This window comes from Labrus bergylta, chromosome 8 (genome assembly GCF_963930695.1).
Source record: "Labrus bergylta chromosome 8, fLabBer1.1, whole genome shotgun sequence".
Taxonomy (NCBI): Eukaryota; Metazoa; Chordata; class Actinopteri; order Labriformes; family Labridae; genus Labrus; species Labrus bergylta.
The window spans coordinates 27,915,596-27,938,150 of NC_089202.1; the positions used below are offsets into that span (position 1 = coordinate 27,915,596).

At 40.0% G+C, this 22,555-nt stretch overlaps 1 protein-coding gene across 1 annotated transcript in view; it reads right to left on the reverse strand.

Annotated features, from left to right (window-relative positions):
- Positions 1-12,462: 12,462 nt before the first annotated feature.
- The window catches only part of tsnare1 (T-SNARE Domain Containing 1), a 156,278-nt gene continuing 146,185 nt past the window's right edge, over positions 12,463-22,555 (reverse strand). Inside the window, exon 12 of the mRNA XM_020637027.2 lies at positions 12,463-13,075. The gene's annotated coding sequence lies outside the window, so the exon portion shown is untranslated. The remainder of the gene's footprint in view (positions 13,076-22,555) is intronic.

A 22,555-nucleotide genomic window follows, 5' to 3' on the forward strand; every position in this document is an offset into this window, starting at 1 on the left:
CTGCTCTGTTCGCTGGAGATCTGGCAAAAGTTCAGTCGGAAAATGACATTCTGAATGCTGTTTCCATCGTTCCCTTCCCATGTTGTGTTCACTCCCGCCATGCATGCTCACTCCAGTTTTCCAGCAGTCATCAGCTGTTCTCATCTCCAGTTATCCATTAGCGCTACACTCACTGTAAGCCAATCATATCGAAACTGTCGATTTAAAATACGGCTTTTCTTTAACCCCAGTTCATTCATTCCATTATTATGTGTGACCCTCCACCTTTCCATCTCCACCCGGTATTCACAGTGAAATTATGGGAGATGATAGAAGGAGATGGGATAAGATACAGGGAGAAGGATATGGACAAAGGGGGGTTGGGGGTTCAGGCAGGCCGCCCAATAACCATCCACCAGGAACCTACGGGAGCTCAGGAGCTCCCAGGAAAAGATGTGACTAAGATTTACAGATTGGGACTTGCAGTAAGTTTGGTGTTTTTTTCTGTACCTTCATTGTGCACGGGTTGGTAATAACAATCTAGGAAATCACAATTCTGGATAACAAGGGCTTATTTTTTGTTGCCGTGGTAATGTTGTTTTATTCTTACTAGTGTCATAGTGAATTTAAAAATTCTGGTATCATGAATAAGAAGAACTTTTCAATTAAACCTGTTCAGTGCCAAACCATGTTTGAATAATTGATGGAACATCCTATTTAAGGCTGCCATCTGCTTCACAATCCAACTGGGCCAAACTTACAATCAAACCAGTTTTAAACAAATAGCTTCCGTTTTTGCAGATTACAGTCACAGAAAAGCCACTTGTATTTCAGTACAGATGTGCAATTCTTTCAATCCACTCGACAATTTGCTGACAGATTTTTTATGGGGTCTGGTAACGGAAGCTGGTAGCACAATCACGAAACACCAGATCAGCCATTTGAAAAATGTAATTGCAGTAACCAAATTTCAACCTGTAGAGGGCAGTGTTATGCATATTTATCGGATTTTATGTAGAATTCAAGTACTTTATTTTGTACTCAAATGATTTAGACAAGATCAACAACATTTTTTAATACCCATATACATTGGATTTTCAGATGAAAAAAATGGTCTGGTGGTTTATCTAATCTCTAACAAATTTAAACATCAAACCCATGACAGTAAAAACAACAATACTCTAAAGAAAAGTGGGGACAAGTTACAGGTAGGAAGTAGAAATTCCTCAAACCTTTTATAGACTTGTGGTCTACACTCTATGGATGGTTCTAGAAATAGAGCACAACAATTTGACAGATTAGAAGCAGGGCTGCTGAAAGGCCAGGACAGGATAATATGTAGCGTCTAAAATATGATTATACAGCACTCTACATACACTCCACACACAAATACTCAACAGGTGAATTAACCTTTCAGGGGACAATACAATCACTGACTCATGGGTTTTCTTATGTAATGATGTGCACATAGTTACTTTAGGAAAGTGGGTATTGTTAGGCTATGTTAAAGTAAAAATTATGGTTATTGGAATACATTATACAGTTTTTTTTATGTGAGAGGAAGGGAAAGAAGGGTCTAATATTTATAAGTAAAATACAAACACAGGGGCTTTGAGATGGACCATTGGTAGGTGTGTCAGTAAACACTTTTTTTCTCTGATAAATGTCGGTTGCTAAGATAATCATTTGACATGCATTGTTGTGTTTTTAGATAGATGCGTACAATGTGATTCTTGTTTCAGCCTTAATACCCGGTGGTGGAATGAAGTTCCAAACTCCATTCGATCTGCAGAGTCCCTCTGCACCTTTAAGAAAAAGCTAAAGACCCAGCACTTTCATGAATACCTACTAACTTAATGATGATGGTCTCCATATTATTGATGATGATGATGGTAATGACAATGGTTTTTGTTTGATAACGACGACTTATAAGATGGTTTCTATACTGATCAGAGCTCTCAAGAACTGTCTCAATGTTGTGCTTTGCCTCTGGTCACTTCCTGTCAGCACCTGTGTGTCCAATCAGACTCAAAGCTGATCGTTTGCTCTTACTGACATTGTTCCCTTTTTTCTAGATCCTTGCTTGTGTTGTACTTACTCTCTGATGTACAGTACGTCGCTTTAGATAAAAGCATCTGCTAAGTGAATTGTATAATCGTAATAGATGCACAGATTGCGCTGATTGCTATCCCCGGTATTTGTGATTAGTAATAAGACACGGCAGTTTCAGAGCACCATGTTAGATGGAGTCCTACAGAGGGTCACTGAAAGAAATCCAATGTACCATCAAGGCAGATGAAAATAATTACTAATAAAGGACACACACACACACACATACACACACACACACACACACACATACACACACACACAAGCACAGGGCAATTTCTTCCCCATGTCCTGTAAGTATGACATGGAACTGGAATGGTCCATCTTTGATGTTGTGAGGAACAGTAATATCTTTGTTTGAAGCCAATTCCATTTCCTTTAAAAGTCTGACCCTGGCCGAGGCTCAGCAGCTGGGAGCTCTGTCGTAATGATGTAGAAATGTGATGGAAGAAAAGACCTGGACAGCCCATTAATGCTGACCGCTGAACCACAGAGACCTTTAATGTGCTGTCGCCAACTATCTGCACAGCTTTGTCTTACCAGCACTTTTCTCTACAAAGATATCACTCTGATTTGTAAGGCAGATCGATGTGCAATGATATGGCTGGATTAAGAGGCAATCCATCATATGTTTTTGCATGAGGACAGCGCTGTCACAGCTGTAATTCCTGCTTTGTGTCAGTTATATTTTGCCTCCATAATCAGTTCTGCAATGCTGTGTTTGTGTGTCGATAAAGCTTGAATTTCCGTGGATGCCATTCTTTTCTGTCACATTTCATGCTGTTCATTTCTTTCCCCAAAAACAGCTGTACTCACCAAAATTGATCACTGCACTGTTCACTGAGGAAAAGCAGATTTTAAATGTGGTTATTGTACATTTTTTGGAAAAATGTTAAAACGCAGCTTTGTGTCCCCTTCTAGTAATTCTCAGAGAACAGTGGAACCAATGGTTGCAGTATCTGTGTGACTGTTGCTCCATGGAGGAGCACAGACGGCTGTTTGGTACGCTGTAATGTTCAGTACATCTCTGCTCATCCCTCGAGAGGAAACATATGCTGCAAAATGTTTTCCACTACTGAAAGCAAACATATTATTAAGCCCAAGAAATGTACCAACCAGTGCCAACCAGTGTCAGATATTGGCAAAAGAAAACCCACACATGTTTAAGTGGCTTTAGGTAACAACACAGAATTACTGAGATTAAATGGACAAAGGGGTTAAGTCAGAAGTCATTTTTAATAAACAACAGTTTAGTAGGATGACATGTCTGCAGTTAAATACATGTATCTTTGCTGGTAACTTGGGTAATCATAATTTGAACATTTCCGTTTAATTTAATTGAATAAATGGTATAGATTTTAGGGTGCATTTCAAAATCTCCAAGAATTACATCACAATAACAATCACCCATGGATGTACTCTATTTCTATAGAAGATTTTTGTTTGTACAGAGTAATGACGTGATCTGTGGGCAGAGCCCAACGGGTTGCGGAGAGTTACCCAGCAGGAGCTTTCGGTCAAATTCACATCAGAACGTTATGGACCATCTGGACACCATCTCTAATTATTTTAATTGTTTGCCAGCAGAAGAAGTTGTCTTACAGTCGTACAGTGACAAGCTAACCCCTTAGCAATGGGCTGAGGTTTCCCGGCTCATAATCACTGTCAGATCAGTGGGTCAAGGATCAACCTAAATGGCCAAAGTAACAGTGGTGGCATCATCGTTGTGGAGAAACCCTGTGTCTATACTCTATAGAGAAATAGAAAAACTTTAGGCATACAAATCTCTTGAAGCATACATTGTTTTTTGTGTATTAAGGACCAAAGTACTTCCTAGCCAGCTGGAAGGACATAAAACTTAGCTTCTGATGTTAAAGTCTGCTAATGACTGTTCAGGTCTCAAATGATTGTCCAAGTGTTCATACACACAGGCCCACAAAAACATCTTGAACCGTATAAAACCATAGTAGCCATCCAAGTGTTTCCATTTTATGTTAAATTTGCACATAAGAAATGGGGTTGGAAACTCACTGACTGTGGTGCTCTCCATGGTGCTGATCTGGGCTATGGAGCTCCTTTGTACACAACATTGGAGGGTTTCAGCTAATGACTTTGTGCACCAGTAACTTTTCTTTTTGTATCCTCTGGTTTCCTTTTCTAGTCTGAATAGAACTGACTACATGTACTTATTTCCTGAATGTAGGAAATGAGTACATGTGGCTGCAACAAGGGCAGTTCATTGAGATATAATCCTTACTTAGTATTCCAGACAGCAGGGAGGTTTTACACCAATAGTTTATGCCATAATAAACATCGGTCATGACACAATATCATTGTGAAAAAAATTGAAAAAGCACAACAGCTGTTATGATTCATATGCATTTTATTGAAGCTAAAAATGGAAAAACTCATTCTAGAACTGTGGGGTTTATCATATCTCCATTACAACCATCACACACTGTCCCCAATGCTATATCATAAAAAAAAACTCATAACCACTGAGTGACATTGAAAGAGAGTTCATTTTCGAGGCACAAAATACAGAAGCTGTCGTTTAAAGACTACTCAAATGGCAAGAGTTACTATAGGAACGGTAACTGCATCTACATTTAGATCTTTATGAAGGACATCACTAAGTAAGGATGGGGACTGTGGTTCCCTGTGCACATTGGATGGATGTGATGCTCATGCATTCATACAATATGTAACAGATTGCAGTGCATGAACCCCTCATTGAAAAGACAAGTGCACATTTGAAAGTTCAGTCGTGAAAAAAATGGCAATGGTCTAATAAGATGTTTGAAAAGGTGATATGCTCAGATGAGTCATCCTTCACCATATTTTTAACTTGTCAGGAAGTGATCCAAGATGCAACACAGGCTTGTATGCTACCTCAACAGAAATGGGAACTGGTGGCCAATTTTTCTTGTGGAGACATTTTACTTACATGGTTTGGGTCCAGTTGTTCGCTAAGTAGAAAGAATCCCAGCAAACAATACAGACTCTCTTTGGGGGGGGGGGGGGGGCAGTTTGTTAAGTCAGTAGGGACTTGGGTTGGAAACTGGAGGGTCGCAAGTTCAAGTCCTGGTTCATACCAGGTTCGTGTTGAATTTGGAAATGGCTGATGGAGAGTACTGCCCTTGAGAAAGGCACTGAATCCCCAACTGCTCCGGGCGTCGGTCTCTGTGCGGACTCCTCACTCTGACATCCCTCCATCAACGCATGTGTGTAGGTTCTGTTTGAGCATTCGGGCCTGTGTGTGAATCAAGCGTGTTTCAAAAATAACAAGAACATTTTAATTTCCCTCAGGTTTAATAAAGTGTAGAGGCAAAAAAATAGTTGTCCCAAACAATCACCTTCACCTTAAAATGAAAACATTGCAATAGTCTGAATCCAAATATAGTGACAAGTATGAAAACGATGCAAAATACACGTATCGACTGTATATAAAAATGTACAACCTGTCTCCATCTTCTTCTTCTGTATTGACAACTAAGATGTCTCTCATGGCATGAATCCCCTTTTATTAGAATCAAATAAGCAATTTAAGAGAAACTTCTCAAAAAAGTGAACATGTGGACATAAAAGCTGAAAGACAAGAACAAACCGAGAGAAACCATGGTGGAGAAAAATGTATCTGACTGGACTTGGAAACACTTAAAAGGGACATATTACGAAATCCACTTGCACTGTGTTTCTGAGCATATATTTGAGTAACCTGAATGTCTACCTACCCACAAAATGTAAAAAATAAACCCATCCCGCCCTTTGTGGTCTGCATAAGTCTTACAACTCAGGGTAAAATGCTCCGTTTCAAATTTGCTCTCCTTGTGATGTCACAGTGGGATTCTGGTAAAAAAAAAAAAAATCCCCCCCCCCCCTGATATCTCCACCCATAGATTCCACCTCCAGCCTAGAACAAAACTTTTTGCGCAGGTTCACTATTTTTATTCACGCTACAGAGGAGTGATGTCTACAAGGAAAACTCAGGGGGGGGCTTGCTTTCATTTAAAGAGACACACACACCAAAACGGAGCGTTCTGAGAGAGCTGATTTATACAGGGTTACAAACCTCCTCTGCTGCTTGATTCACGTTATATTTTGACCAAAGGACAGCACAGATGTTTCCTTTAGACCACAGGGGGACTGTTTGAAAAGGTGGAAAATGGGGATAATATGTCCTCTTTAAGTTGTTGGGAAGCCTAATGTCTGATATTGAACATCGAAAAATAATCGATGGTACCATCTGGCCCAATGTGTCTATAGTCCAAAGATTTGTGTTCCACAAAAAAGGTGGCAAACTATCCCATGTATAATATTCTTATGATGTTGATTTATTATCCCCATCATCTCTGTTTTGTTTGTCACTTCACATTAGTCTGTTGTGGCTCAGCGGAGCAGCACTGTTTTGTTTTGTCGACAGAACTCAAACTTCTGATGGTCCATGTGAGGATATGAAGGGACGCCATTGTGTGCTCAGATCCAGTCTTATGTTTCGGCTGTGCGGCCCATTAGGAAGCCCTTAATTTCTCACTGCAGAGCTCTGTCTGATCCGCGGAGCCCCTAGGAGCTATAAAATGTTGATTTATTCCCTCTCCTACTGCTCTGCACATTGAGCCTGGAGAGAAGCTAATGATGTACTACCACAGCTATTTAAACCACTGTTTGAACACTGGTTTAAATATGGAAGGGGAAGTAAGAAATTAGCATCAGTTTTGGTACTGTGATTCCAGCCTGCCAGCCTGCTCGCACACACACACAGTGACTTGCACATTCTGCACTCCTCTTTAGAAGAGCAAAGACAAATTGTACGCACAAAGAGAAAAGTTTAATTTCAAGGAAAAAATTTAATTAAAATGAATGACTTCATTTGCAAAACATATGAAAAGCACTTTTTCAAGTTTATCAGTTTAAGAACAGGGTCTCAGCTTCAATCAGAAATAAAAGACTTGGTGCAATTGACTTGTGAGAAAAAACATTTTCCTGTTTGGATGAAATATTATCTTCTAAAGGAAAGTTTTTTCAATTAAAAGAAATCATCCCCCCCTTTATAAACCCCCACTGAAGTGTGTAACATTTGAAACCAGGCTTCTTTTATTACATCATTTCAATGTTTTTTTTCCTTTTTTTTTTGACATGGGAAACCTATTCTGCTGTGGTTGCAGTGTTCAGTTTTTGGCACAGAAATGGTCACTGAAGGATTACTTGGACCTCAAAAGTCGGTTGGAGCCCCTGTTGTTTGATTCATAGTGTCTTTTTATTTAGTTTAAAAATCCATCAAACAGAGTCTGATTTTTCTGTCTCCAAACATATATTACATCAAAATATCAGGTACTCCAGCTGGTACTCTTTGAACCTTTCTTTGGAGCGAGAACACCAGCACCAGTCCTTGCCCTCAAGAGAAGGAGTTCAAGTAGCTCGGGGGTCTTGTTCACGAGTGGGGGTGAGATGGATCATGAAATCAGCAGGCGGGTTGGCGCAGTGTCAGCAGTAACGGCGGTGTTGTACCAGACTGTCTTGGTGAAGAGGGAGCTGAAGCTAAAGACACATTTTTTGAATTTGAATTTTATATACCCTGATGGAAATTCTGGTTTACACTCGGTAATTGAGAGCTATATGGGCCCAAATCACACACCTGCACAAACAGGACCTGTGGATATGCATTAGTGGAGAGATGTGAGAGTGAGGCTGCTACACACTGCTATTTATATTTATATTTCCTTTTTTTTTTTTAATATTATAGTTTTTCGTTTTCTTGATCCTTTAACCACTTGTTTCTATTTCTTTTACTGCTCTTACCTTCTTGTTGCTGTTATCTTTTGATTTGCTTTTATCTCTTTTAGTTTCTTACATCTTTTTAAATCTTTGGTCCTCTTGGTCTCAGCTCGTGTTGTTGGGTTCTTATGATGGTTCTTGTGATGGTTCTTATGATGGTTCTTGTGATGGTCGGGTGATATATGTCTGTTGGGTATCGTGCACTATGGGTTCTTTGCTGTTGAATTGTATTTAATTATTTTTAGTATTTTGCATTTGTTTGTTCTTGCTGTTGTTTATGTTCTTCTGTGTTTGGTTTAGTTTGCTTTGTTCTTGTTTTTGCTGTTTGTCAAAGCACTTTGTAAACCTGTGTTTTTAAAAGGTGCTATACAAATAAAGTTATTATTATTATTACACAGGGAGCGCAACAGAGCGGTAGGAGGTTCGATGCTTTGCTCAAGGGCACCTCGGCATTACTTGGTAAGAGGTCCCTCACCTCTTTAGCTACCAGACAAACTTCCATTATGGTCTGCATCAGGACTTGAATAGGCGACCGTCCTGTTCCCTACCCGTGCCCTGTGATTGTGCTGACCGAACCTGAGGAAGCTAGAGGTGAAACGCATTGTTCGCTCACAATAAAATATAATTAGATTATTTTCAGTGTGCTATGTTCCTGCAACCATGCGCACCTGAGAGTGTATACAGGCTGTGCACAGGGACCCATGGCCATTTAGATTCAGCAAAAGTGTGCATGATTTTTTTCCTGAGAGGTTTATTTTTGGGCTTGTTGTGTCTTATATGAGAAATATGACAGTGGATAGAGTCAGAAATATGGGAGAGAGGAAGGGGAATGACATCGAGAAAAGAGCCACAGGTGGGATTTGAACCCAGGTCGCCTGCTTGGAGGGCCATAGCCTCTGTACATGGGGCTGCATGCATTAATCACTAGGCTACCTGTGCTCATGATCTAAAATTGTATTAATGTTAATCTATTAGGAAGTTGCTCACTTGAACATTAACAGTGAGCAAAAGGAGATATGATGTTTTATCATAAACACAATATAATTGGATTGATCAATTTAAATTATGCAAACGTATGCAAATAGGAATGAGTCCCCTCTGGGCCGGTCACATTTACAATATAAAAACTCCATAATTCAAATTCACACAAAAGGCCAAACTGTGGCCTACTTTCATAAAATGCAGTGGCTGTAAAAGAAGTGTAGAATTGCTGGTCTGCACTCTGTCCAGGGAACAGCCTGACCTGATTGGTCCTGCATGCAGACTTTGCACCATTAAGATTCATGAGGTTTGAAACAGGGAGAGCAAATTACCACAGCTATTCCTCACCGTTTGAAAAATTAAACTTTGCATAGAGCCTTGAGTGTAAGAGAAAAAAAAACCCATCTCAGAGCACAAAGCCAAACTGCACTACAGTGTAGATGATAAAGTACATTTAAAAACAAGCTGCTCTGTGCTGCCTGTGCCAAATGTCATATCAAACATCATGGTAAAACCAACCAATAGGTGATGACGACGATGATGATTCAGAGATTGAGATTTCTGCATATTTGTTAAAATTGCTGATTTTTTGTGATTTTAAAGAAGACTCACAATATGAGGCAGGCCACTTGTAAGAGCAGATACTGACGAACAAAAAACATAAAACATAAAGCAGTTCAATTATGTGCACAGAGATCATCGCGGTCACAAGTGTACGCACTGTGCACCTCACCACCCCTCCCACTTGCTTGAGGTGAATTCTCCTGAGTATATCCTGCTGCATTCACACATCAGCTCACTGCTGAAAAAATACCAGGGGTCTGGCAAAAAAAACTCTGGATAAAATCCCAGGGAAGAATCTGGCTGTTTGCGTTCACACATACATCTCCTGAAAATATCTGGATTGTTTTAAGGTTTTTTTTCTGCAAGTGTGAAAGCACTTACGAGGCCTTGTCTGCTCTGAGGTAGTCAAAATAAGATTTGCACATATTAACTAAAATCATGGTAACCACTTGGATAGCATACACAGACCTTTTGGTAGAACAATTAATCGATGAAAACAACTCAAATTGATGTTAATTCTTAACAGTAACTAATCTGTATTCACTTTTTATGATTTTTTTGAATGTATTTATCTTTAAATCTTTTTTTTTTAACTTCCTTTACGTTGTTCTTCAACAGTTTTAAATTACACTATTATGCCCTTATGACCTGCAAAGGAAAACCTAATCACAATCAAAGTCAATGTTAGTGAACTAGCAGTAATTCCATTAAAAACTTTGGAAAAAGACTGCGAGCGGACATGTGATGAAGACTGCTTTGTCAAACACTGGGAATGTGTTTCATCATTATTAGTCCTAGAGGCTTTCTGCAGACAACCAGCTAAGTGTGACTTGGTTGGAAAACATGTAATGTAACAACAAATATATAATGAAATACAAATATGTGGTTTATAATTGACCATGTCTTCTTCTCCAGCTGAGGGCTTCCCTTTTCACAAGTATTTCTTCTTACCACAACAAACATAACCAGTAATGAAGCTGGAGACGAGCCCGCCCGTCCTCTGCTCTTACGACACATTCTTCCTCTGGGTTTCTCTCCCGACTCAAATAAAAACCTTCGTTAACATTCCAGACATTGACCAGAGGTGATAACTGCTCCGCATGGCATTGAAATTCCCCTCAGCCCACATTTCTCTGGAGATTTATCCCCTTGTTCAAGCTGTATTTACAGAGGCAGTGGGCCATCAGACAGCAAACCGCTGTGAACAATCAAGACTGGGGTTAAGTTTGTCCAGCAACATGCACTGAATTAAATCTAGATACAAGGCCTCCAGGAGAGCAAAAACCTGACTTTGATTGCTTTCTTCAAATATTTCAAAGCGGTTTGATGTCCCAGTTTTTCTATTACTTTAATTACTACACCTTCAATAAATTGAAAAACCCCGGGAAACATTACCTTAAAAAGACCCGTTTCTCTGGCCTTTTTCAACAATCACAGACACACAAAAAAAAAGAGAATGAATTTGCCAATTATATTTTGAAATAAATGTCAGAAACAAAAGGCAAATTATACAGGCTTTCCTCTTTTGTTTAATTTCTTTGTTTTCACTCTGCCTATTAAAAACTCCATTAAAAATGAATCGCTCGGCTGCTGTCAAGTCAGTATGGTTTGAGGGAAATGTGACTGATTGAAGTACGTTGGCACTTTCAGGACCGGATAAGTCCTTCGAAGAGATATCAGCAGTGATGGACAAATCTGAGAGGAACTTTTTCCGTGGCAGTGGGTGAAAAGAAGAGGGATGGCGGGTTGTGAGACTTGACCTTGCAGCTGCACAGTATGACTACATACTTATCGCTGTAGAGCCCCTGGAAACAACACAAAGCCTGGAGGGAGACTAACACACAACATTATCATCCCTCCTATACTGATCAAATTAAGCCCATTACTATCTTCAGATAAGAGCTTCTGCAATAAATGTTGAGACACGATAATATGAAAACAGATTGTCTGCTGATGTTTAACTGACGCTCCAGGCCAACACAAAACCTGCATCATACGGGTCACATGATTACAGTAGGTGTGACTTTATGAGTGTGCAAATAAACACACTGCTCACTAATTAGCATTTATTGCTAAAGGGGCTCAACGACCTGTAAGGTAAAGTTCACTCTGTGGTTTTCAACTAGTTAACAATGCACCACTTACTGGAAACCATTTATACTAACAACAAAAAACATTAAGCCAGCCATTACGTACTGCTACCTTAAACTTCAAATCCTTTAAGTTAACCCCTCTATCCTTCATTGTGCACATGTAGACCTCCACAGCGAATTAAGCAATTCAAATTAAAGGTGCACTATATAAATTTGGAAGTGAAATTTAAAAGTTGGAGAAGTGAAACTATGATATGCTTTATTCTGAACTAAATACACAAACTTTATTCAAAGGTAAAACGGGTCCCTGGACACTGTTTGGAGCTAAAAGGCTCCCAGGAGAGTTACTGTGTCACTGTTGCAGCCCCTCCACCATAACTTCTTGGGGAGCATTTTATCTTCAAACACTGTTACAGGGACCAGATTTTCCTCTGAGGACAGTTTGTGTATTTAGTATGAACATATACCACATAATCTAGATTTCACCAACTTTCACATTTCTCTACCAAAACTACATAGTTCACCTTTAATTAAGCTTAATTTTGTGTTTCCTGAGTTTTTGGACCTTTGTCAACAGTATGTAAACTTCCAACTTTGTAAGGGCTGTGTTATCTGTGTAGATAGTTCAATAACTTTTCCCAGTGAACACTAACCATGAGTTATATCAATGTTGAAATTAGTTTTAAAACAGGATGAAATCAGGACGGTTCAGGGGTCTAATTTATAAATGCTGCGTATGCACAAAACTGTGAGAAATAAAGACTCTAAAACGTCCTGATGCCCACTATAAAACTTTAGCTTTGTTGTTTGTCATCCTTTAGAAGGAATTTATGCTGAAATGACTAAAAAAGTCAAATAAAGTTTGATTATCTGGGTCTCATTGGGGTATAGCTAAGCTGTAAAGAGGCACAGCAACATGATCGCAGATGACCAAAACACAACAAAAACAACACATTTTTGCTCTTCAACTCAGACTTTTATTTGGAAGATATATTTAGTCAAACAATATGTAACAATATCAACAAATGCGACAGTATAATACTGATTAAATTACACTACAGGCTGATAAATAATAAGTTAATCTCCGTAAAAATACATCAAACAATCTCGGCATACAGTGAAGACAGTAAAGGCTCAGCCGCTCCATCTTACCCTGAAACCTCTGCTCCACCTTCATTTGTTTTTTTCTGATAAAACACAACAGTTAGGAGCTATAGATGTGCGATAACATTGACGACCCCCGGCTCGTGCTGCTCCGATGCAATCTCTATGTTCACATTTGTGGCTTCAGAACATTCAAGTCACAGATAACTGCCACAATCTAGAATAAAGAAAAGAAACATGATGCACTATGTTGATTAAACGAAAGGCTCAGACTGGGGATGACTCTTTGACAAAATTTGTATGCAGAGAAGGCCCTCCACTCCCTGACTGCTGCACGTGTAAACAGAGGCAGGGATGATGGAGTAGATTTGTTGTTGCAGGGCAGCTCCCTCCTACTGGAAACCAGCTGCTCAGGTCAGGGATCAGACTGGGCAGGGGCGTCGAGGTGACACTGTAATGACAGCAGCTACCTGTAAAACACAAGCAGAGCAGACAACAGGCATCAATCACCCATATCCAACCCCCCTCCCGCCTCTTTTTCAGAAATGCCGCCATCAGCCTCCACAAACCACATGGAGGATGTTGAACTCCTAACAGGAGCCTTTCCCCCCTGGGCCAGTTATTCCCTTTCATTTGTGAATTATTAATTGGTAAGAAACCAATTTGTTCTTTTTATTCTAAAAGTGTCACAGGTTGTGGGGAAGTAATTTATGATTGGTGGTCAACAGCAGAGTTTTAATTAAGTCCGGGTCGGGGTTCACGGTGCTGGAGATGGAAGTGGTTCATTAATCACCAGCTAGCAGACGAAGCCGCTACATGAAAGGCCAAAGCGCATCACTTTTATCTGGATTACAGTTAATAGTTTGCCAACAGGAAACATGTAAGAGAATTAAGCCCTGCGAGGAAAGAGGATTTTAAAGGATCAAGTGTGGCATTCAATGAACAGAAATAGGTTGATACTGATCAAAATAAGGATTTATGACATCTTTATTGGCTTAACAATCAGCGTTTTTACATTAAAATTCTATAAACACCGGAGTGGTGCTGCACTGATTGAGTTCTACTTCTAATAAAAGGTAAATGTCAGCCATGGTTTATTGATCCAAAAAAAAAATTCATTTGAAAAAAAAAAAGAATATTCCTTGAAATAAAAACATTTTAATTGATTTCATTAGAACCTGATTGTATTTGTTACACAGTTTTATCTACAGACATTTGTATAAACTATCCAGTACCCGTTACTTTTTCTGAGTTAACATGGGAAATCTACTTCAGACATCCTCAGAGCAGACAAGAGGAATAATGCTGCATTCATGTTGTATCGGACACATCGGGAAAGTGAGTGTTTCCTCTGTTGTAAAATGCACATGAACGCGCCTGCTCAAGTCTGAACAACAACTCAGAAACTCTGGGAAAAAATGAGGTGCCTGACTTGTGGTCATATTCGTCATCACCTTGGGGGGGGGGGCAAAATAGATTTGTTAATGTTGAGGCAGAGACATTCACACGTCTTCGTAGCAGCCACCGTTTTTATTGGAGTTGTGACAATATTCCAACTTTCTGAACTGAAATCATGTGAACGCACTGAAGAACTAATTTACAACTCAGAAACTGCAGCAATTCTTCAAAAATGTCCAGATTCTAAAAGTTTTTCTCAGGATTTTGGCCGTAACAGAAACTCTTAGTCCTTAGTAAGCTTTGTGAAAACGGCCCCCTGGTTTTTACTACAGCTTTGATGATTAAGACAAATAAAGTCATGGAAAATGTAAATCAAGAAAGTGGAGTCACAATGCAGAAAAAACAACCTGTAACCTGACTTTTATCGTTAACCATTTTCCCTCACACTGCTGCCCACAGACTGGACAGCTGGTAGAGCAGCGCAGAGTGTCTAGTATTCCTTTAAATGTATCAAATCGGCTCAATATTACCTGGTTTATGAATTACATGCATTATGTTCTCTTGGTATAAGTAGGAACAGTGAATGAGAACAGTTTGAACATGATTCTGACATCTGAGATTGTCTTATTTATTTTTACACATCTTCTCCAAAATCATTCTGATGTGTTTGTTCTCATTGAAGACTTGACATCTCTTCGAGTTCAGGTATGCAGTCAGTCAGTGAGACATTAAAGCTGCAGCATTCAGTAAAAAAAATGACATCAATAAAGGGATCAACTTCGGTGGCCTTGAAGGTTAACTGTAAAAACAATGTGAAAACACATTGCAGGCAAGACATGCAGGAAAGAAGCCACAGGTAAGATTCAAACCTGGGCTGCCCGCTTTGAGGACTGAGACTTCTGTGTTTGTGGTGCACGCTCTAACGGCCAACTTCCACCAGGTGTGTGTTTTTTTCATGAAACGTTTTTGCATTTTTGAAGATGTTAATTGTGTTTCTATAAAAATTTTGCATTGGAGAAATATTATCGAACGTTTGAGTGTGTTCTGTGAAATCTTTTGTGCCTTTACTGAATTATTTTTGACCTTCAAGAACACGGTTATCATCCTTCAACAGCTACAGGGATTTGCTCTATCATTCAATACAAAAAAATAAACTTCATGTGAAACTTCTTACACCCAGTGAATTCTATTTTTTGATTCCTCAGTCCATAACCTTTAAGAAAATCTTTCTGGAAATCACTAAAGGAGGCAACGTCTCATATTTTACCTGCTGGGGGCTACAACACACACACATACACACACACACACACACACACACACACACACACACACACACACACACACACACACACACACACACACACACACACACTTTATTAAAGAGAGAGAGGTGCACCCAGACAAACTCAGGACATTTGTTTTACCTCTTTTTCATATGATTTTTATGCAGCAGTTATTTTCATTTTTTTTATTGAATTTCAATTTAGATACTCTGGCAGTAAAAAAGTAAAGACTATAAAAACTGAATGAAGCCAAATAAGAGAGGAATTCAGATTTGTTTCTGGTTGACTCAAGGGCTTCCAAACCCGGAGTGATAAAGAAAAGATTAAAATTGCATTAGGTGAGCAGAGCCAGGAAACCAAACAGTGGCTCATATTGCTTATTTCCTGGGAAAATGCAAACACAAATGTACTAAAGTAAGAATACTTTTTAAAAGATAAAGCTAGAGGCTGTTCCAATACAAAACAGTTGATGCTTATAATAAAAATTGACAAAAGACAGGGAGACAAAAAAAAAAAAAATTCCTCAGACAAAAGCCTTTCCCTATTTTCAGCCACAGCTATCGTGGATCTGAGCCAGTTAGGGAAACTTAAGAAATCGACACCCGCCATCAGATCGAGCAAGCATCTCACAGATTGACAGAGAAAAGTGTGAGCATGAGGACGGGAGAACGGGAGGATAGAGCTGGAGGAAGAGGAATAATAGAGAGAGAGAGAGCTGTAGGGGGAGGAAGAGTGATGAGAGGAGTATGAAGTTTGACAGGAGAATGAACATGACTACACTGCAGAGCTCGTCCATGAAAAGACCTAAGGCGTCCGTCAGATCGGTGATTTTGTGCCCGTCTGCACAATGTTCCAATCCCCCACCGACTGGAAGGACGCCAGTTTAAGGGGTGAGGAGGTGGATGGAGACGATTTATGTCATGGGTAGATCTGATTATATGTGTGTCTTTGTGTTTTTGGGTGTGTGTGTGTGTGTGTGTGTATGAAGAGAGAGATGTAAAGATGGTTCTTTGTAGAGATCAGAGGCCATGGGGTGAATGGGTCTGCTTGGCTCGAACAGTCGAGACTGCATTGCCAGTCACAGCAACATCAAAGCTCTGTCTGCCTGCCACCAAAGAGCCCACCCCCCACCCCTATTTCCGGACAACACACACACACACACACACACACACTCCAAGACCAAATTCACTCCTCAGTCCATTATGCTGCCGGCAACCTTCACCACTACTTGCTCCTTGTAGTAACCTTAACGTCGGCCTTGAAGACTCTCATCATTCATCATCCTTTATCTATCAGTGTTATATATTGTGTTGTATAACCAATATGTCTTGTTCTTCAGACTTCAATCATCCAATCCACAGAACGACACAAAACAAGAGAGAAGATTTGTCAATTTTTTCATGGGCGCAACCCACATACTCAGCTCTGCTGCTCATCCCACAAATGCATGTTCCTTAAAAATGTGGCACCATTTAAGAGGGAAATAAACAGGTTTTACAATGGTATAAGATTTATTGCCAAGAAGCATTGTTACAACAAAAAATGATGTACCGAACAAAAATGTTTTTTCCACTTAAAGGGATACCTCACCCGTTGGAACATGAATGCGTATTGACATTGGGTCATATATGTAGAAATGTGAAATACATTTTGAAATTGGTGCCTTCTTGGCCGAGAAAAAGCAGAAAAGGTATTTTTGGCTCATATGGATGAGAGACACCAAATCCCAGAAGCCACAGCACCACAGGCCACTCCCACTAAGGTGATGTTTAATGCTAAATGCAAATGGGTGAAGTATCCCTTTAAAAACTCCTGACATGAAGATACATTATGTGTTTATGAACTAAAACTAGGACTCACTGTTTTAAATTTACACGTGTTATTTAGTTTCAAGGTCCACTTCCTGATTCAGGATGTTGCTGGCTAAACCCAAAACTTCAACAACAGGGACTCGCAGACCATGAAGTGCGTTCCTGGTAAGTGTGTGAGTGCTTAGTGCTGTCACTGGGTGAAATCACAAGTGTGCTAAGGCTCTTATGTGGACTTTTCAATGGCAAATCGAGCACTCTCTGTGAGTCCATATATCTGCAGTCTTTCCTGTGGGATTGACCCTGAGTTAATTACATGCTTGGTGACGTAGAATTGAAGCAGTATTGAACTGATGAGTAAAGGGTTGATTGTGTTTTTCAGTTTAATGTTCACAAGGTATCAAGATGGTTTTTTTTCTGACTTTTGGTTTGCTGAGATATATAAATAATTTGTTGAAAGAAATCCACTTCCTTGTTAGAGGTTGTCTTATTTGAACAAGCATTGCTCTACCGGGTGTTCAAAATCTGGACTGAACCAAATGGCACTTTGAGATGGGGGGAGAATCCAGTAGTTCAGCCATGGAAAAATCCACTATGGGCTTAAGAAGTATAAGATTACTGTTTGTGTTGATGTAACAAAAGGTTTTAACAGTAACTACCATACACATACATGCGCCGTCGACGAAGCAGCAGGAGCAATTCAGGGTTAATGTCTTGCCCAAGGACACATCGGACGACCGACTGAGCCACAGCCGTTAGACAAGGAAGTATTAAAAGCTATGGTTTGATTCAATCCAAACACCTTGTAGAGGCCTTTCTCAAACCAACCCCTACATCATGGGTCTTCAACTACATTTGTTCAAAGGCCAGCTTTTTTCTTGACAGACACTGTGGGGGCTGGACTTTAAAATATGCATGCACATAGTAGACAGCTATCAAGCTCAATGTGAAGACTTTGGTGCCAGATGGGAAATGTAATTTCCCCCATTAACCTAATGCAAGTATTTCAGCGATGTGATTTTATTTTTATGTTTCTTGTTTAATCACCAGAAATGATTCATATTCTGGGGGCCGGATGGGAAGCTTTGGGGGGCCCGGATGTTGCCCCGAGGGCCGCCAGTTGATGATCACTGCCCTACATCCTCTCCAAACCACACTCTGAAACTCAAAGAATGCTCCTGCGTTCACTGAAAAGGTAACCTTGGGTGTTGGGAAATTAAGCGAATGCGGAAGTACAGAAAACTGCAGTTCCTCAGGTGTCCACTTGAGGCTGTCTTTAAAAGCCACCTATATGAAAATGCCCATCTATACAGCAGAAATAAACATGTTTTAAGCCTGATTCAAAAAAACAAATCTGGTATCAATTGCTCATGTGTTTTTTGTCACACACTGTACGCAGGATGAATTTATTGTATGACTTATCCTTTTGATTTTATGAATGCTGGGAGTTCTTCATTATTAAGGGCTGATCTGACTGACAGGTGGGGCTGTTGTTGTTGTTTGCCAGGAGGCTTAAAGCCTGACTCAGCTTCAAGAAGACTAAAAGTTAGATTTAGACAGCATTTCCAATATGTGACCACCTACTTGGATGTCAAAAGTCCTCTTCAAAAGCCAATGGATGACGTCACTGAGACTACGTCCATGTTATATACAGTCTTTTGTTTATAGTCATACACAGCATACGAGATAGACGTTTAGTTGTTTCTGCTTCAGGGCTTTGTAAAAACACTCGTGCATGCCACAAATCAGTTCATATGAATTACTCTTGTATGATGCGTATCTTGTTTCCAAGGAAATAACATTTCCTTAATGTGTTTCCTAATGAGAGTTAACAGACAGAATCACGACAGCAAAACTAGTTCACAGATAATTCACATTAAAGGAGCTCTGAGAGTTGTTGAATTACATCATCATCAACTAAACACTGCACTTTGTTATGGAGCACACTATTATTATTACACATTATATGGCAAACGACATCAAACAAACATCATGAAGTCCACTGCTAAATGTCTCAAACTATATCTGAGTATGTTTGTTTCCAGAGTGTAGATCACAAAGTTATACTCTTGTCTGCATCAGTTCAGACTCATTCACTGAGAAAGAATTGTCCGGCCACATTACCAGAGCTCAGAGTGCAGGTGCTAATAGCTCAAATCAATCGCAGCACAAATGTGATCCGTGGCACCTCCATTGATTGTCAGTCAGCAGCAGGATGAATCGCATTTGTGTGATGTTGGATGGAGACTGAGCCAACGTAGTGTCAGTGGGGAGTGAAATGTACAGAGCTCCTTACAGGACAGAGGGATTTATAGGCGAAGGTGTCGTATCGATCATTGATAAATCAAGGTGTTGAAGGGTTTAAAAAGAGTGACAAAAGCAAAAGACTCACTATAGTGCATTTCATTGTTTAGCATGCTAATTACAATTAGCCAAGTGTTTAATCATTATAACACAAATGTGAAAAACAAATTTAAAATATGCCGGAAATACATATGCCAGTATTTTTGGACTCCTGTGCATAGCAGTGTCACAGTACCTGCTCTTTGACTCAGGTTTGCATGAGGTGTGTGTTTTTTATTTAATTTCAGACTATTTTTGTGTGTGAGTGCTGAGTGCTTGGTGTGTTTTGTTGTCCCATCCACCCTTCCACTCTGTCCTCTTCATTCAACTCAGCCTGCATTGGATCTACAATCAACACACCTGCCTGCAATTGCCTACAAGAACCCTACACCAACACCAATGGATCGTTGTGTCATTCATGGTTTGTTTAGGCACAAGTCCAGCTCCCGTTTAGCCGTATTAACAACCTTTAAGACTTGGTTTTGTTGCCTGCCACTGCTCTGACACCTGTTGTTAGTCTCCAGGACCTTCTTCTGCCCTATCCAACTCACAGCAACTCAACCTGCCAGCCAGCCACCTCCAGCCCAATTTATTAATTTCAATCTATTTATTTTGGACACCTTATCCGATTGGTCTGCATTTGGGTTCAGCCGCAATTCGTGAAAGTAGCTGGTGTAAAATCTATGACAACAATTGGCAACCATCTTAAGTACAATCTATTCTTCATTGCTTTTCTGTGCAAGCAAACTGAAAGGGAAAATCCACTGAAACAAATACCCTCTGTTAAAAACCACTACATATACTGCTACTCTTCAGGAAAACTGTTCCTGATCTTGTAAGACAAATGTAATATATCATAACTTTGACAAAAAGCACTATACCATATGCACGGCGCAGAGAGTCTTGGTTCACAGAGTAGGTGTCTTTCCTTTTTTCCACCTGACAGTTCTCACTTTAACGCCCAGTGCTCATGTTGTTTCAATAGCAAATGAACTTGTGCCCCTGTTAGTGCTTTGTTTGTGGGTTTGTCTAAGGTGAAGCGTTCCTATCTTGACGATGTAGAAAACGACTGAGCCTAAAACCTCATCATGGGTCTAAAGTCTGTGGAGCAGTCAAGGTCCCTACTGTTTAGGGGAAGCTCTAGAAAGACAAGGAGACATCATCAAGCTCAAAATGTTCTCCCACTGAGCTTATTCCACACACACACAGGATGCACAACAGCGGACCGACTCCACAATTCAATATCAGTGCATTCGCTGATACACTCCAATTGAGTTTTAACAGGACAGTGTCAGATTCAGACCACTGAGGTTTCTACGACTTATCTCCATTCAGATACGCAGCCCAAAGTGGATTTGGTTCTCGTTTCTTTGAAGTATTTTATACCAAAAAAAGGTATTTTCTTCAATTTGGAAAGTCTGTTGGTTCTCCTTGAGTTATAGTCTTGCATTGAAACTCCACTGTTATGCCTCCTACTAGCAGCGTCCCTGAGGGGGCGTGGCCGTCTCTCTTTCCCCACATGGTGGCAGTGCTCATGGTTTGACAAGGAAGGAAGCGCCTTCCGGTCACTAATGAACACAGAGCCGAGAACAACAAACCCAGAGAGACTTCTCTCTTTTTTAGAAAGGTATAACTCACTTATATATTGAGTTAGGATGTATTTGCTACCTGTTATATTAATGTTTAAAATGTTGCATATTATAACTCTAACCATTCTATATCATTATATTATACACATTTTCCCCCATGTCATTAGATTCCCTTTAGATGTGATTAACCACCAATCAAATGACAAGTTCTTTAGGGAACAACTACAGACTTTTCTACAAACACAAACATCCTCTTTGATTGATGATCATGACATGATTTCTGTAGAACTTTGTTTTACTCAACAAGAATTCAGTGATTTTGTTTCTGACAGTGACATCATTTCATCATGAGTCTGGTTTTACCCGAGCTGTCTGTCTCTTCAAAGGAAGTTGTTTCTTGCCACTGTAACTTTGCTAAATGTCGCTAAGTGCTGCATTGTGGTGGATTAACGTTGGGCCTTTAATAGCAATGAGTAAGGTCTTATGAAATATTCAATAAGAAAGAGTGAGGTCTTTTACCAGAGTCTCGAGATAACACTTGTTATGTATTGGCGGTATACAAATAAAGATTGATTTATTGATGGATTTTTGCCACAACAGTGTTTAAACTGTTTCAACAATCTGATCCCGTCCCGTGGCAGTCCTCACACGATGAGATCCAGAGTTAAATCCTCCGCTGGAGCATGACACTCATTCCACCTGTTAAGGTAATCAGTCAGCTTTAGGTAATCTCCCATCTTCTTGAAAGCTGTAAGCAGTGCATGCTGGGAGCTGGGCGGACAGGCAGTAGAGTGTTTTGCTTGTGCTCTGCAGTGGAGGGATGGCGTTTAATTTGATTGGGGATTAAAGGTCATGAAGAAGTATTTAGACGCCGCTGCTCAACTTCTGGCTAATCATTCCTCTACAGCTGTGAGTCGGCGGAGTCGGCATGCGCTCTCAGATCACCGTTGTCACACTGTGTTGTCTCCCACTCTGCGGTGACAGAGCCTTATACCCACCCAGCCAGTAATCCCCTGCAGCAAAGTTTGGAGTAAGCTGACAGCACGGAAAAAAGATAAATAAGGATTTTCATTTTTCACCCCGTAATGAAAAATTGCATTGCACTTTTCTCTCTGCGCTGCGTTTATCTGTAACACACTTTGAGATAGTCCCGTGCTGTAATTTCACACAATGCACAAAAAACTTTCCACCTTTTTGTTTTTTTCACACTCGGAACAAATGAAAACTATTTGAAATCATTATTCCTAACTTCCAAACTATAACAGACATGAAGCGTCTGCTAAGCTACTTCAGCATTGCCAGAATGAACAAGTAACACATCTATAAGCACAAGAAAAGTTCTCCCACTTAGAGAAGAGAGATGGAGGACGTCAGTGACAAATGTCTTGCATTAACTTTGTTGTTTATTTTTCCCCCGGAAGATGTGAAATAACCCTATTAAATCAAGTAGTCACTTGGCCATTAATCTCAATGCAGCTGACTAGTCCCTCAAAGCTAATGGGGTTTAGAATTTGCATGAGGCGAGTTTA